This window comes from Oreochromis aureus, linkage group 9, assembly GCF_013358895.1.
Source record: "Oreochromis aureus strain Israel breed Guangdong linkage group 9, ZZ_aureus, whole genome shotgun sequence".
In the NCBI taxonomy this organism is placed as follows: domain Eukaryota; kingdom Metazoa; phylum Chordata; class Actinopteri; order Cichliformes; family Cichlidae; genus Oreochromis; species Oreochromis aureus.
In genome coordinates this window covers 16,003,072-16,020,382 of record NC_052950.1, presented here as the reverse complement: position 1 = coordinate 16,020,382, position 17,311 = coordinate 16,003,072, and the positions used below count along the sequence as shown (strand labels likewise).

The 17,311-nt window shown below is 42.2% G+C and overlaps 1 protein-coding gene across 3 annotated transcripts in view; it reads left to right on the top strand.

The window, feature by feature from the left end:
• Positions 1–9,347: 9,347 nt before the first annotated feature.
• Positions 9,348–17,311, top strand: part of sema5a (sema domain, seven thrombospondin repeats (type 1 and type 1-like), transmembrane domain (TM) and short cytoplasmic domain, (semaphorin) 5A) — a 140,033-nt gene continuing 132,069 nt past the window's right edge. The window contains exons 1-2 of one of the 3 annotated variants that reach the window (XM_039617765.1): positions 9,354–9,671; positions 9,816–9,866. The gene's annotated coding sequence lies outside the window, so the exon portion shown is untranslated. Of the gene's footprint in view, positions 9,867–17,311 lie in introns of all 3 variants that reach the window. The other 2 variants (XM_039617768.1, XM_031750114.2) reach the window with 2 other exon arrangements.

Genomic DNA, 17,311 nt, shown 5'->3' with positions numbered 1-17,311 from the left:
TTTTTATTAATCCACATGCTCTCTTGGACTCTTTGATTGCCATCCTATATGGGCTGCTCGCCATCCGATGTTAAAAAAAAAGGAACTTTTTTAAAAATCCCTGTTATTGTAACATAAAATGTGTGAACACAATCAGGTCAGAAAAATTGCAAGAGCAGGAAGACACAGAGCAAAAGCACCAGAAAAAGAAAAATAACTGCCAAAATAAAAAATATAAAAGGACAAAGCAAGAAAGGTAGATAAAGAAACAGATGTGAAGACACAGACAGAGAAGCTCTATAAGCAGAAAGGAACTAAAAAGAAACAGGGGCAATACTACTGAGTTTTTCAAGGAACAATGGTAAATTCCTTGAAGTGTCTTCCTGAATACCATGCTTGATCACATAGATGATTTCATTATTGAACAGAGCATAGTGTCCACTTACAGTTACTCCCCTATTCTCAACAGAATATACACCTTAATCAGCCACTTTGTTAGACGTAGGCTGTATGAAGTTATTGTGCTGTTTAACTGCTAGTTATAATTACATAATCAGCCCATCACGTAGCAACAGCACAACAGCAACTCATTGCCATGTGAGTTTTTTCACATGGCACGTAGACGACCTGCTGAAGTTCAGACCAAGCATCAGAATGGGAAAGAAAGCTGATTTTTAAGTGACTCTGAACATGGCTGTTGGTGCCACATGGGCTGAGTATTTTGGAAACTGCTGATCTCCTGGGATTTTCCTGCACAGCGGTGTCTAGGGTTTACAGAAGATGATGTGAAAAGAAAATATCCAGTGAGCAGCAGTTCTTTGAGCTAAAATGTCTTGTTGATCCTCAGAGGACACCTGCTTCAACCTGATAGGAAGGTAATAGTACAGGGTTCGTACGGGTGCTTGAAATCCTTGGAAATGTTTGGATATTAATATTGCCTTTTCAAGGTTAGTGCTTTAATTTCGGATGTGGTGCTTAAAACTGCTTGAAACTGTGACTGTATTTCATTCACCACAAATAACTATCTGATTGAATAGTTTTCTTATCAGATAAAGCAAGGGTAGGCAACTCCAAGCCTCAAAAGCCGGTGTCCTGCAGGTTTTAGATGTGTCCTTGATCCAACACTGCTAATTCAAATTGCTAAAATTACCTCCTCAACATTTCTTGAAGTTCTCCAGAGGCCTGATAATGAACTAATCATTTGATTCAGGTGTGTTGAACCGGGGTGATATCTAAAACCTGCAGGACACCGGCCCTTGAGGCCTGGAGTTGGCTACCCCTGAGATAGACTTTGCGAGTCATTTTATTTCTCTAAAAGCAAAGATTCTCCGCTTGGGCTGCCTTGCACATCTGCATGTCAGTCTGTTTCAACTGAGGCCTGTGAGGCAATATCAGCCACTGAGACAATAGACAAATTTATGTGTTTTCATCTATGAATATTTCATACTTTTATGGCTGCCTGTTTATTTGAAGGAGATGAACAATATATAATATCAATATAATAATACCACAGATGATAGATTAAATAAATAAATAGATTTTAGATGGATGCTTGTGCATTCTGAAAGTCTTACATCTTGAATTGAACACAGTATGTCAAATGTTCAAAGCCTTTTCCAGTCAGTGCTGTTGTCCATGTCTGTCTTAGTTTACATGATATTATTAGCATAAACACTTTAAAGGTGATCATTTATGACTTCAACAATAATACAGACAGCAATGCAGTTAAACATCTTACAGTTAGTTTTATTAGGAATGAACTTAAAAAAAAACAAGTCTCCTATTTTTTGTGTCATTTAGGAAATAGGCATCAATATCTGATTGGAAGACTTATTAATTTGGCCTTGCTGTATTATTTTGTGGTGTTTGGTGCAGTTTTCTTGTTTTGTGGGGTTGTTTTTTTTCAACAGGAGATGAATATCTTTCTTTAGTTGGTTTGTTCACATTTGCACGTCATACTTTTTAAGTGAAATGTGTGTTTTGAGTGTATACGCTTTATGCATATAAGGCAACCTTTTCCTTTTACAGTATTTTGTGTGGTGCGTTTTTCAATGTTTTAACAAAGGGGGAACAAAGGTGTTTAAGTTAACCTAAGAATGATTTGTAATGCAAATTGCATTCATTTTGCATTTTCATGCATTCTTTTTTGGTAATGGGCTAGAAAAGCTTGAAAATGGACCTTGAAAGTGCTAAAAAGTGCTTGAATTTAACCCTGGAAAAAGGTATATGACCCCTGAATAGTAACTCATATAACTACTTGTTACAACCAAGGTATGCAGAAGAGCATCTCTGAATACCCAAGTCACCAAACCTTAAAGCAGATAGGCTTCATCATACCTGTCAGCTAAAAACAGGAAACAGAGGCTAAATTTTGCACAGACTTATCACAATTTGGGCAACAGGAAACTGAAAAAAAGTTTCCTGGACAGAATTTCAATTTCTGCTGCAACATTCGGATGGCAGGGTCAGAATTTGACGTAACACAAAAGCCTGGGTCCATCCTGCCTTACATCAGCGGCTTAAGCTGCTGCTGGTGTAATAGTGTCTGGGATATTTTCTTGGCACACTTCAGGCTCCTTAGCATCAATCATTTAAACGTCACAGGCTACCTGAGTATTGTTGCTCATTATGACCAGAGTGTCACCACAGTGGATCTTCTGATGGTTTCTTCCAGCAGGATAACACACCATGTCAGCAAGCTTAAATCACCTCAAGCTGCTTTCTTGTACATGACAATGAGCTCATTCACTGTACACAAATGGCTTTGATATGAGAGCAGCTTTAGGATGTGGTGGAACAGAGTCACATCGTGGCTGTGAACGACAAATCTGCAGCAACTGTGTGATGCTTATGGACCAAAATCTCTGAGGAATATTTCCAGGATTTTGTTGAATCCATGCCATTAAGAATTAAAGCAGTTCTGACGGCAAAAGCGAGTCCAACCTGGTACTAGCAAGGTCTACCTAATAAAGTATCCACGGGGTGTACTGGTCTTAAAAATAATCTTGCACATGTGATAAATTCTTTCTTTTTTTCTTTTCCTATTTAGCACAAAACCGTGCAGCCGTCTGACCAGCACCATCAAAAGAGCGTTGGTAGTCTCTTGTTCTTAGAATTCTTCCTTTCAGGGACATTTACTTCATATTAACTTCCTCCATATAGTTTATCTAGCATAGCCTGACTGAAGTGCTCAGACATTTACTTTCATCTTGTCCAAAGGCATACCTCAAAGATGGGAAAAGGTGAAAGTGACTCTGGGGGGAGGGCATGTTCAAAGCCAAAGCAAAAGAGTTTCTTCCTTTTTGCCGAATGGCCTAAATTTCTTAAAAACAAGCAAGTGCTTCCATCTTATAATGCCGTTTTGACGGTTCCGGCTCTACTGTGCGAGGACAGCTAGACTCTCCCGAGCTCATTTTTCCCATCAGTAGGCAAAGCAGCTCCTAAGACAACTTCAGAGAGAAGACTTTCTGAACAAGCTCACGGTTAAATCACCATCTCAGCATTACACTTGCGTCTCCGCTAATAAATGGAAAAATAGATATTTCACTCTACCTCCTACACACATCCTGGTGCAGCTCTGACTTCTAACCTCTAAATGGAAAGCTGACAGTAATTAAAATGATTTTGTTTGTCCAACGTGGGGTAAAAACAATTACCCAAAAACCCCTTTGCCTGTCAAAAAAAGTTCATTGTTATGAGCAAGCTCCTACAAGAGATGATGGATGTCTGAATTTCCAGTAATGCCTCCTTTCTAATGAGTTCCCCTGCCATATTGCAGGCTCATTATAAAAAATACAGGATCTTTATTGCTGAGAATAATAAGAAACGATAATATCCCAGTAATGACTTTGATTATTATCAGTTAATGCCAGTTTTGGTCGCTGTTGTCAGCCTTGCTGGTTATTTTCTCTTCTTTAATGGGCCAGTTTATGAAAGTCAGCGTTGGCTGAAGATGCAGATATCAGCTCTGTAATAGGCAAAGACAGTGATGTGTTTCATTCACTATAAGCATGCATATTTTAGGGCAACTTAAACATCTCTTCCAAATCTTTTCAATTTCCTCAGTCTGTGTTTAGCGTTTAGTCCAGCAAACTGTGAAAAGCCTGACATACTTTTTGGATTTTTATGTTTCCTCTGCAGACACATAAATCATGTTTCCAAAACTCTGGAGATAAAAAAAAGGAAAAAAAAATGCACTGTAGCGAGAAGACCAATCTCGGTTTCCTGTGCATACCTGCTTGGAGTGCATCACGGTCACACAGACCTGCACAAAGGCAGAAAGCATATCGGGGACATCTGAAAATATGTGCATGACTGTAAACGTGTCGTGTTTATGTATGTAATATAACTGTGTGCGATGCCTGCACCCTGAGTCGGTGCGTAGCCATGCTTGGATGGATGTGTGCATTGAGAGAACAGACAGCACCATGCAGTGAGAGGCCAGTGAAGTCACCCTGAAATACAAGATAGCGTTGAAAGAAACAAATTGCTTCTGCTGAGTTAGAAATTGGAGGATTTATTCCAGTTTCCGGAGACGGTTCGGTCAGTATTGGTGAAGAATCACTCTGGTCCCACGAGGCCCTAAAGAAGCAGCGTACAGTGTATTTGTCTGCTTAATCTGAGGTAGCACTGCCTATGTAAACCTCACCTAAAAATGTGGTGGAAAAAGCTGGAGGAGTGGCTCTGACTGCAGATGACAATGTACGTTTAAAGATGACCACAGACAGTTTTGCGCACACATAGTAGAGACTATAGGGTGAGCCCACTGCACAGACACATTAACAAGTCATTACAAATGAAATCTGAATTTTTAACTGCATGTTATTCCCCTTTTAACTCCACGTCTGCCTTCAGAAGATTACAATGCACGGGAGATGGCGGTAGTTTTCCCCACTGTGGCTTCTCTGGATTATACGCGCCTTCAGTACTTACATAAGTGGCTTTATTTTTCTATCCATTTAGCCATGGGTAGCTTTCCCTAGTCTATCACCACTTAAATTGCCTTTGGGTCTTCAAAATTACTGACTGGGAATAAAATATCTTCTTAAGACAGACGAAAATCAGCACATTGCTCTCTCTAGTGGGAATGGCAAACATCATGTCCACCAGTCACATATATAATTGTTCTCTACGGCCTCGGCCTCTCCATTTTGACATTAATTAATCTGAAGCAATCTCCAAACTGCCCATGGGGCCAAGACCTCATGCCTCCAAACCTTCAATTCCCATGATTGAATTTCACAGAGTTCATCTCTCCAGCCCTTTGCCACCTCGCTAATGGTGATGGAGGAGGAGAAAAAAAAAAGAAAAGATACTAAAAAAAAAAGAAGAGTAGGGAAGAAAAAAAACTTTCACTATCAGCCATATTCTTTTTGCTATCCGTCATGGGCCATAGAGGGGAGGACAAAGACAAATACAGCCAGCCAGAACCTCAGCAGAGAGCGAGAAGGATGACCCCCTTGGACTCTGGTGCTGCATTTCATTATCTCACCAAGTTCATTCATTCACTACCTTTGGACGGATTTGGCTCTTATAAACACTCCATCATACCGCTACGCTGCATTGTAGCAGGCTGATGAGAACAGGGCAGAACCACAAGGATCAGATAAAGATGGAGTAAACGTTCATAATGATGTTATAAGTGAGAAAACAGAGTATAAAGCTCAATCAGGGGAGCGCTATATTTACCTGTCTCAACTTCTTTCATGTGTTTGAACCACGCTAATGTTTATGCGACTGTGGTAGCGTTTGGAGCTAATTGCTAACATCAGCACCTTGCAGTTTTTTATGTGTAGCACCATCAGACAATAAGGCTAAAGGCCTTCCATAAGAGGAACGATGGGTATTTAGACCATAAAGAGCCAATCTAAAGAGGCATGTTTTAAAAGAGGAGGGTAACCCAAGCTAAAACTGCTTAGGGGTGGTGCTCTGTTTAAGATGGCTTAAACAGCTGAATAAAAATGAAGGTGCACTGCAAGAGATGAACAGAAAGTATTTCATAAAGCCAGTGGCAAAAACTCCTTCCTTGGTCATAATTTCAAAAACACTCCAAGTGACGTCGTCCCCCACCGTCTAAATTTAGCTCGTTAGCATGATAATATTTGCCGGTACTGAAAAGTAAAGTCATTATTTTTGCAGGGATTCGGTCTGAAACCAAACTGTTGCACCAGTAAAACCTTTTCGTCTGATGGTGGTATTATGTGGGAAGTGAAAATGATCACCAAGAATGCTTTAATTCATCTGATGAGACGTAAATGTCAGCAAATTTCATTTAATACATGTTCTCGAGGGGTCACCCGCTGAACTGATCATCTTGGAACGTCTTCACCAACTCTAGGCTAATATTTCTCCTCTGCTAAGAGAATTCACAGAATCAGTAAAAACTAACCTCCTGGTGGAGCTAAAAAAGGTCAGTGGATCACTAAAGGCATTGAGATTCACCCTCTGGGTACTATGGGTGTATTCGCTTCTATTCATAGCAACCTATCCAGTGTTCTTATGAGCTATTTCAAGTCTGAACCAAGTGGTGGGCTGACAGATCAATATCGTCATCCCTACAGCATGATGTTAGCATGACTAATAATGTGTAAGGAGCTGAATAAAATAGCAGCCTACAGAAACTTAAAGCCCTTAATAATTTCGCTGAGTCTGACACCTCACGGAGAGCCCTTTACCCCGTCGCATACATACTTCCTCTGACACTCTGACAGTTACGGCATCATCGTCCAATCCTTCCTCCCATGAAGCGTGGCGGGGGAAGTAGACTTTGTGGAGTCTTGGCACTACAAGGCCCTAGATGCTGCTGCTGCAGGGGCACAGTAAGGCTGAGTAAGCCTGAGAAATCACACGGCTTTGGCCCTGCTGCAGCGTGGGATGGCTCATTGAGTCTGCAGGTATGGAGCTCAGAGTGAGGAATGACTGCAGTCTTTCACAGCTGGCCGGCTCTTCTCTCTCTCTTTCTCTCACCCTTGCTATCTTTTCATGTGCCCCCTTTTATTCCACAACTCTTCCTCTCCTGGGAAATGACCAAAACATCTTTCTTGTCTCTTACTCACACATGCTCTCAACCTCCTGAGTTCCAGCTTGACTCAGCCGCTTGTAGTCACTCTCGTATTAGCGTGTGAGTGCTCCACAACATGTGAGCGCTGTTGCACTTGCGTGTCGGCGAGCGTGTGTTTTGTGAGTGTCCAGGCGGCTGCCAGGTTGGCTGACGGGCTGTGTTTGCGAGGTGCGAGATGACGTGGGGCTTGAAACGGCAGAGAAACTGCGTGACAGATGGCCTGTGTGACAAAGTGATTTTAGGGGCTCGACTGTGGTCGGCTGAGGTTTGGCACTAAAGCAGGGGCTTGGCCTGCTGTTATTATCTCCTTCCATCAGTGTACAGAGGCACAGATTACAAATGCACATGCTTGCATAAAGGAAATATGACAAAAAATGAACAGACATTGCTTTTTCCCTCTGGTATTATTATTTTTTATATACAGTTTCTTTCATCGTGACAATATTTTTGAACCAGTATTCAGTTGTGTAGAAGCTGAAAACTCCAATTCCTCAAAAAAGCTGCCAGATGAAACAATACACAAACAGCAAGCACACACACACAAATACACAAATACATCCCACTAAGATCTTACATGACCGGGTGAATTATAGGAGACTTCTTCTGTGGTTGCCTAGAAACTTGAGTGCGTTTGCCTGACATCAAAACAGGAATGCAAAGCAACAAAGGTAGCCGCACACACCTCCACAAACACACACACACACACACACACACACACACACACACACACAGACAAGCTCCTGTGTAACTTTGATTCATTCTCACGCCTCCCCATCACAGGCTAATGTACTCACAATCATCCATCGCCGACTCTGATGGCCCATTCAAAGACACGCCATTGTTTTTCCTTCGCTCTGAAGTTGAGCTGCAGCTCGGCGGGTTTTCGCCGTTGGCCGTGAGGGAGTAAAACATCTATTGTGCGGGAGAGCAAACCAAGCGAACTAAAAGCAAGCCTGAAATTCCTGAAGCAAAGTGAAAAAGTTCTGGAGGTCACAGCGTTTCCAGTTGATGAAAGTGCATTTGATTTGCAAACTACTGCCACAAAGTCACTTCATTGTATCAGAGCTCAGTTTATTGTTTCATTGTATTTGTCAGTCACTACCATTGCCTTTGGCATTGCATATCTCTATCCAATCTGTTCTGATATTTTAAGAACGCAGATCTGCTCCCTTTGCATCTCCCTGCACAGCAAGAGAAAGGAAAAGGTTACCCACGCATTTCCCAGAGTTGCACAGAGGCCACTTGAAATGTAAATCTCAGCTTTACCCCCCCACCCGCCCATCCCGTTGTGGGTAGCGACATTTTTATGAAAATTACCTGATTTGAATTTAGATGTGGATACAGGGGAGCAGAAGCATTCACAGAGGCATGTTCTGGTTTAACGAAGAGGCGTATTAACAGGCTGTTGTTGACTCTCCAGCGTGTCTGTCAAAAAGACAGACGCACTTTCAGTCACAGCCTTAAAGCTGTGTACGGCTGTTTGGGCTTTTGGAGCTTGATAGAGGGATGCGCTCATTCACCAGGGGATAAATAGGTAATTGAACCGGGGGATGTCGCTATTAAAATATACAAAGGCGCAGTCACACGCCACTGTCACTTTCTGTCTTGCTTCTCTCTTCTTTCTCTCTCTCTCTCTCTCTCTCTCTCTCTCCCTCCCAGACACAGAAACAGACACACACATATCATAACCTACATGTTAAATCTTTGTTAAATCTTTACTTTCTAACAAGATGAATTTGCTGTTCAATGAACTTGAGAGAGCGGCGAGTGGCTTTTGTCCATCTGAAGGATTCACACAATATTGAGCAGCTGGGTCTCATAGTTAGAGATATATGCATGACAGGGTTCAAACCCACTTGCAGTGAACACCCTCTCTGCTGAAGTGTCCTTCACTAGCTCACCAGTTGTGCACATGATTGGTAGCTAACTCAAAAAATCTATAATATATGAAAAATTCAATTTAAGCCCTTTGAAGAAGGATTATATTTCCAAATGTAGCTTAACGCACCCTGAGGATTCAATGCAAATGAGTTCAATTAAAAAAAGGGAGGGAGTGCTTTTCAGATTCTGACATTGACCTCTGACCTTCATGAAAGAGAAGATCTGAGGAGATTTTCACATCTGAAAACAAGTGCATGACTAAATAAATACGTTTAAAAATAAAGAAAACAAAAGAAAAAGCTGAAGACCTTCCAAATCTGTCATCCCACTTGTAGCTCCAGCGCTCAGTGAGCTCTAGTCCTCTCCTCCACCTGCAGGACAGCTGTGCGCCGCTGCCACGTCTCTCCTCGCTGCTGCTGCTGGAGTGGACGCGCAAAGTGGGGGCGCAGTCCTCAGCCATCAAAACCCTGCTCGCAACCCTGCGCAGCTGTAACCGCCAGCAGCACCGGGCGCATCACCCGCCTCCGCTCCTCCCGCTCCTCTCGCCTCTCGCACAGGCGCTGAGCGTTTTAGCGTAAAGGAAAGTTTTGCGTTTTAACGCGCCGTCGCTTTTTCGCCACACAGCGGAGGCATATCGTCTGTGGCGCAGCGCGACAGTGCGGTGTCCGATTACAGATCGTGCGCCGAGGAGCCACCGGCACCAGAGCGCTCCTCCGTGGGAGCAGAAATAGCACACGGGGCTCCTCAGGAGGTACGGAGACGGCACCATCTCCGTTTAACCGAGTTTTACCGAGGTCCATTTCTGACCAGAGGCACAGCTGAAGTGAGGATATTTTCTCTTTAGCTCATCTTTGCTTTCTGTCTTTTTCCTCTGCGCTGTTCTCACCGGGACAAGACACGCAGCTTCGCTCCCTACTAGATGACCGGGAGTTGGACACCTCACTTGGTAAGGCATGAAAAATAAAAAGCGGATTTTTAAAATTTTGAGCTCTGCGCCAGCTTTGATGTTATTCGGATATGCTGCTGATTTCTGCATTTCTTAACGTGTTTTCTCCTGATCACAAACGGACGACTTTAACTCACCTTTAAATGACATTTTTGTACCTAAATCACGCGTTAACATGCGTAAAAAATCCAAACACTATTCGGCAGGATGGGGATAGGGTTGCATGCCTTGGGGCACATGCCTGCACTTCTCCACAATGGGGTAAATAATCAGTTTTAGAAGTTTTGCATTGTGCTCTGCGACGACTCGCCGCTTGGTGGTGCTGGCAGAGTGCGGCCATCAGCAGGTACCTCGCAGCTTTCATCAGATCTTTACATCTCACACATTCGCAGCAGTGTCTGGCTTTTCGCTTTCCTCTTTCTAATATCTCATTACAGCTGATTAGGGTTTCATATCACGACCGATCTAATAGCTAAGCCTCTGCTTCATTCACTCCTTCCGACTTATTTTGGGAGATGCTTGGAAAATATGTGTTGTGTCACAATTTTTAAAAAGAAAACAAATAAGGGGAAAAAAGGGCCCAACAGTATAGCAAATGGCAGTGCACCAATCCTGAAAACATCAGTGGCTTCACAGGTGACAAGTTGTTGAATTTTCGCATCCACATCTTCTTTAGTTATCCATTAAAACAAAATCTGATGTTATTCAAGGATTTATTCCACTTATTATTATTATTTTTTTCTTATAATAAACGTCCTTGCTTTTTTATGTAATGTTTGGCTCCTGCTTTGATAGAGTAAAGATTTCAATCTCTGCAGCTTTTGTTGAATTTTTCTTTCTCACCGTTTTGATTCCACAAGAATGAATGAGTGCCCTTTGAGAGACACTGATTTTCCGCGGTTTAATGCTAGTAATTTTTATTTAATCACAATAACAAGATGTGCCAAGTTTATTTCATTCTGCTGATCTCTTTGTTGAGGTATTCAAACTTTTCAGCCTTGCACCTCAAATTTAATTCTGCTCACTCACACATTGCACAGCCAGAGCTGTCCTTGAAGGCTTTTTTTTTTTACCCAGGATTTTGTAAAACTATCAAAAAAGAGAGAGAGAAGTTGTTTTACTATTGGAATAAAACCTTCATTTGAACTTTTCTTATGCTGAAAAAAAAAATCAAGCAAGCAGAACTCTTCCACAAAAGCCAAACTGACATAGCTTTCATCATGAGTGAGTTGGTTAAAAAAATGAGAAAGGACAAGTTAAATATACTGAGGGATCTGCTGTGAAGGGGGAAAAGAAGAGATGGAAAGATTTCTGCTGTGAGGAGTTAATGTATGTGGTTCTGCTGCTACCTCAATGCTCCTCACGAGCCTGTCCTTGCAGCACGTTTAGAGGGCTGCTAATCTCCAACTGTGACTATGCTGATGAGTGTACATTATAATTGTTAACTAAGTTGCTTTTCCCCAATGTTTTTCCTGGCCTGAAGCAAACACCTTTTACAAAATGGTGCACATTTTTCTCACATGTCGTGTCCAGAATGTCCAACCCACGCCAAACTCTTTTCTCCATTCAGACTCGCTGTTTTTATCGGTTCTGCAAGTTTGTTGGGATGTCTCTTAAGTATTGACCTTAAGGATGCTGGGACTCATCTGTGCCATCACACCAGTGGAAATAAGTGACCATCATCCAGGTGGAAGAATTATTCAGGCCTTTTATTAGACGCTGGAAGCTAAAGTCCCTTTCAAAAAGAAAAAGGGGAAATAAAAGAGGAAATAAGTGCTAGGAGGTTTTTTTGGACAAAATTGGTGAAATGCTTGAGAAATTTGAATGGAGAGAGGAAAAAAAGAAAAAATGGCTCAGAGCTGCAGTCATCAGTTTAAAGAGAGAAAAAGTAAACAATTAATTGAGGAAACTGCCATTTACTTTGAAGCTTAATAAATCCTTTAAGTAACTTTTAATCCAGATTAGTGGTTCTAGCTTCTCAGATGTGAACATTTGCTGCGTTTTCTTGGTCTCTGATAAAAGTGCATTTGTTATCTTTGAGTTTTGGACGGTTGCTTGGACAAAACAGGATAAACTGCGTTTGCTAATGATCGTTTTCAGGGGAAACTGTAATAAGCAGTATTTGTGGCGTGCAAAAAAACTCCACCACCAACTCCTGCGCTGACAGAGAGACGAGCAGCAGGCTCACATGAGCCCACTGTATGTAAACTTGCTCCACATTCCAGCGCGCTGTGAGGAGCAGCATATGATTAGCCGTGATTGATATTTGTGTTGCGTGGGGAGTTTGCCTGAGCGCTGACACAGAACCCCAGCAGAAACACAGCAATTAGTCCCAGCCTGAAGATGTTCTGCGATGAATCTGGCGGTGTCGGAGCACGGTGAGACTGTGTGGTCACCGTGGAAACTGATTGAATGACAAGCCCCATTGTTGTCGACCTTTGTGATTCAACATCCCCTCGGGGGTCGAGCTCCGTTGGGAGGGAAAGCGAAAGGCATTGTCTTGCACGTGCAAACTAAACAGCCATTAGCCTCTGGCCTCTCTAAGGCCCCATTGGTTACTTATTTGTGTGACACCAGCAAGATGGGGTTTTGTTATAGTTTGTCTCTGTACACGCAGCCTCACAAAAGATGTGAGTTTATTGGGTGAGAACTGCATGGAAGGCCAGATTTGACTAATTCTCCCCAAATGGATGATTTATTGCTCCTAAGCAAGGAAACTTGGAGTCGCAAACAATAGCTGAAGTGGTTTTCTGCTCATTCCCGCTGTGCTTTGTCCTCAAACTACCACAGGCTATTTATACATTACAACCACTTTGCCATTATCTCATCCCTCCTCCTTGGTCCTCCTGCCACTTTTGATTTCAAGACTGTGGCAGCTCCAGAGAATCATCCCACATGTTGGATGATTGTTTAACTTTATAATTCATTTTGAGGGGAGTTCAGCGCCCGTTTGTGCCATTTCTGACCTATCCTGACACAAAAGAGAAAGTTGCCAGGGTGAAACTAAGCATTTTTTTCTCCTTTTCTTTCTTTTTCCGCTTCTGTCATTGTCAGTGATATAGCGAGATGGTGCAATGTTGCTATGGCTACTCTCAAGGTTTCCTACCGGGGATTTGAAAGGTTGTTGAGAGGAAATGAAAATGTTGGCAAAATGAAAGTTTATCAGCCACGCCACTTCTGTTCTTTAAAGGCCAAAGTGTCCTAACAGTTGCCACAGAGACCGCGAGGAAGTTATGAAGTGGGATGCATAATGCAACCCCAAAGCATCTGTTGTTTATCCTCACAAAAGTCGACGTCTCTGTGCGCCGCACGGAGATCCGGTCCCTTTCCGTCAAGGTCACCCGTGAAAGGTTTGACGCTTTTTAAAAAACAAACATGGCGCCATTTTTTTCCAAAACTCACGCTGTGAGTCTGTTTTCCTGCGAGGAATATTATATTACAGTGCTGCGCAGTTGGGGTAAAGTGAGCTAAAGTAAAATCAAGGCACGTACAGGTGCAAAATTAAGACTGACATGCAAAAGAGCTGGAAATGAATTGATAAAAAAGTGCACGTGTAAAAAGAGACACACACACACACAGACATGCACAAGCACACCAGTTCTCTGATGGGACCTATCCTTGTAAAACAGACAGAGGAAGCTGTGGTAATTTCACACTGCATGCTAAATAGCAGAAGCAGCGCAAAGGCAGGTGTAGGAAATAATTTGAGTTCAGAGTGAGGCAGGGAGGCGCGAGCGAGCGATATGTGATCCTGGATGTGCTATTGCTTCTGCTGCTTGGATCCAAGAGTGAACGCCTGCGGTTTGAGTTAAACATCCCTTCGCATGTCCACACGTCAGAAGGAATTAGCACCACTAAACCAGCCGTCACTCGCCAGCACAGCTACACTGCATTAGCTCCGTCCCCCTCTTTCGCGACAACCTCCAACCCCACTCAGATAGTGGAGGAATCTGTCTTTTAACCACGATGCCAGCGCAGGCGAAACACAGAGTGGACTATTTGGGTCATGATTGAATAATCCCCAAAGCCTCTTTCTCCCTACTAAGGATCAAGCTGAGAGGATGTTTGAAAGGTTAAACAGAAAGGGCTCCCAACTTTCACTCTTTTTTGTGACATCAGGAGAGGCGACTATTGTAAACTTTAAGTGTCGGAGTGTATTGTAGTCTTCCATTTACACTTGCGTCGGTATGAAGCTAGCCAGGAGAGTCGCTGAGAGGTGGGGGGTAGGATGAGAAGGCGGGAGCGTGGAGAGAGTGTGTGATGAGGTGTAATGAGTCAGGGGAAAAGAGGTGAAAAGAGGATTTTTTTTCTTTAAAAGGGAGGCTGGGGCAAAAAAAGAGTGGAGGAGAAGCTTTGCTGGTCTTTGTTTATTGACTGATTGAGTGCCACGGGGCCGTTTGAAGGGTGAAATGAGTCATGAGTTGTCACCAAACACACATGCAGACATACACAGGGGGAAATACACACTTTTCTCCCTCTCCGGGCCGTCACCCTGCTGTATTTCTCTGGAAGATGAATGACTCTGAAGCATGAATGAGAGGATCATTTGATAGCGGCGCTCAGCTCGTATATTTCCCCTTTTGTAGGAGCTTCTTCTTTCAGGCTGCAGCTTGTACCTCTGAGATGAGAGCAAAACTGGACTGCCTCCTGCGAGACTTTGAGACTCTTTGCTATGTATAGTCACAACTAAATTAGGCGCCCACCCACTACTAAAGCAGGCCCATGTGTGTGATTTCTGCGCTTTTATTTGTGTTTACCGTATGCCTTCGAATAAACAGGAGATTATGTAGCTCGCAATCGGTCGCGGGTTTGAGTTTTGTTTTTTTTTAACTCCTCGTGGGACGAAAATGGTTGCTCCTTATCTTTATGGAGCATATCATTATACGATAAGAAGCTCTTTTGATGTGATGCGTTTAGTACTATCGGAGCTTCATCTATCGCAGCGCTGCAAACAGCCGGAGAGGCTCTAATTTGATCAGCGAGAGGATATAAATACAGAAAATACTTTAATCTTCAGCAAATGAAAACATTTATCTCTACTTTGAAATCATTACGATGGGCTAATCAGTGCAATATCCTCGAAAAAAAAGACAAGAAAAGGAAAGGAAGAAAAAATATTCAAGTTGCAAGAGGATGCTTCCCTCAGCAGATGAATGAGGAAACGGAATTACAGAGGGTGCTGTATTCTTTTTTATCCGACCTCATATGAAAGTTTGCGATAACATCTAAAAAGATAAAGCGGCCCACTTCTTGTAGTTTGGCCACGCAGGGAAAAAAATGGGAATGGAAGAGAGATGCAGAGGGAGATTAGAGGAGAGACATAAAGAGAGAAAAGGAGAGGCGACAACGCAGATATAGGTGAAAAGATAAGAGCTTAAGTTTGCCTGCCAAAGAGGGGAGGTGCCTGCTGTTTGAATGGAAAAATAAAGGGCAGGGAAAGAAAACTGAAGAAATGGAGATAGAAAGGGTGATAGGCAGATGAGCAGACAGGCAGGGTGAACGGGTCTGAGGGAAATTGTTAAGTGTACAAGGAGGGGGTTCCCTCAAGAGGCAGCAGTCTAGTCTGTTCCCGGATGCATCTGTCTGCTGGATTCAGCTGTCAGTGCAAGACGTCCTCAGAGAGGGAAAGAGGGGCAGGACAGGACCGGACCAAACAAGACAGAGAAAAGAGAGCTAAGACATCAAGAGGAGGAAAGATGATGAAAGACAGGAGGCAGAGGAAGAGGACAGGTGATAGAAAAGAGTAAGGCAATGGAAGGGAAAATTGGTATAAAGGTTATATGTCTGTCACTTTTCAAAATCCTCAAAATCTCTACTTTTACACTTCCAGATCTGTCCTAACTGCATTCCTTTACTGTCTCATCACAAAAAAATCCAAATGTTTTTACCACAAAGATCAGAGAAGCTCATTTCCTCGTCCCAGCGACCTCAGTTTAAAGCAGATATTTGGCAGTTTTTGCCAAATATCTGCATCCCGGGTTGTGGAAAGTAGTTAAGAAGTTTTTAATTCTGAATAAGTTGACATAGCTTCTCCTTTTTTATGCTTTTACAAGTTTCTAATCCACTCTACTTTTAGAAATATGCTTCAACGGCTGTTTTGTAGCTACGTTTTTTAAACATTTTTTTTTTAGATCTTATACAAATACCCATAATCAGCTTTAAAAATACTCTTCAATATAAGAGATTAAACAAATAGCTCCCAAGATTTCTTGGCTTAAAAACTACACTGCATTTGGGCTTCTTATTGTTGGCAGTTCCCCCAAAGAACCGTTGGCATTTATCGTCTAAAATTTTACACCAAAAGATGAAAACGCCACAAACCAGAACAAATCCAGAATCTTTCCCACACCGCTTATTATCTCAGGATTATACTTAGATCACTCTTATGACCCTTTGGCTCTTACTTTGAATACCTGTGGACCAAATATTTAACATCATAAAAACCAACCACAACGGTAGAACACTTTTTCCACACTGATCCATTATTAAAGGTTATCTAAGGTAATCATTTAATTAGATCCGTCCATTTTCTACTGCTTATTTAATTCAGGATAACAAGGGGGTTTTGAGCCTGTCCCACCTGACATATAGTAAAAGGCGGGCTTATCACAGGGCCAACGCAGAGTGACAAACAACCAGTTAGATTTACATTCACGCCTACGGTCAATAATATTAAGGTCAATAATAATAGGATCATATGTAGTAATAACTGATAGAAGAGTTTTAATGTGATGAACTATAATTTAATTGTTGTATTGGTATTTTAACTTGTTTAACTTCTTTCACACTTGCAGTGTTTCATCCATTTAGTTCGAACTCTGGTCCGTTTTCCCCCTTGGTGCGTTCATTTATGCAGGTGTGAACAAAATAATCGTGGACCAAAGCAACCAATGGACCAAGACCCATCGTAGGAGGTGGTTTTGGTGTGATGCCAAATTAACTCAAGAGGCGTTCGTTTATGGTGTGAACGTGAGCAAACCTCAATCCGAACCAGCTACCAGGTGTATATTTGAGTTTGTAGCCATGGATTCGTTGTATTCTGGGATGTGGAAAGGTACTAGAAATGTGCAATGGTCTGTAGGGGACAGCAACTAGCCGTGAAATCCAGGTAAATTCTCTGTGTTCTCCAATAATCAAGAACACGGCACCTTCTTCCTGTATTTACTTTTGTTGCTCCTGTACCAGACACATCTAGCCAACGAGCAGACTGAACATTCATACTTGGATTTTTCTCTGTGTAGAAAAATCAGGAGGAAAACCTTAAAGTTTAGTAAATAGTAAACAAACTATAGGTTAAAACACTCTTATGTGAATGATCTCAGTACTGCATGAGGTTCATGCAGCTGTTTTTAGCCTGACTGAAGGACTCATGGAATTAAAAGCTAATATCTCCCTTAAACATGCAAAAGTGAACAACAAAGGTTAACAACATCCATTTTTATATT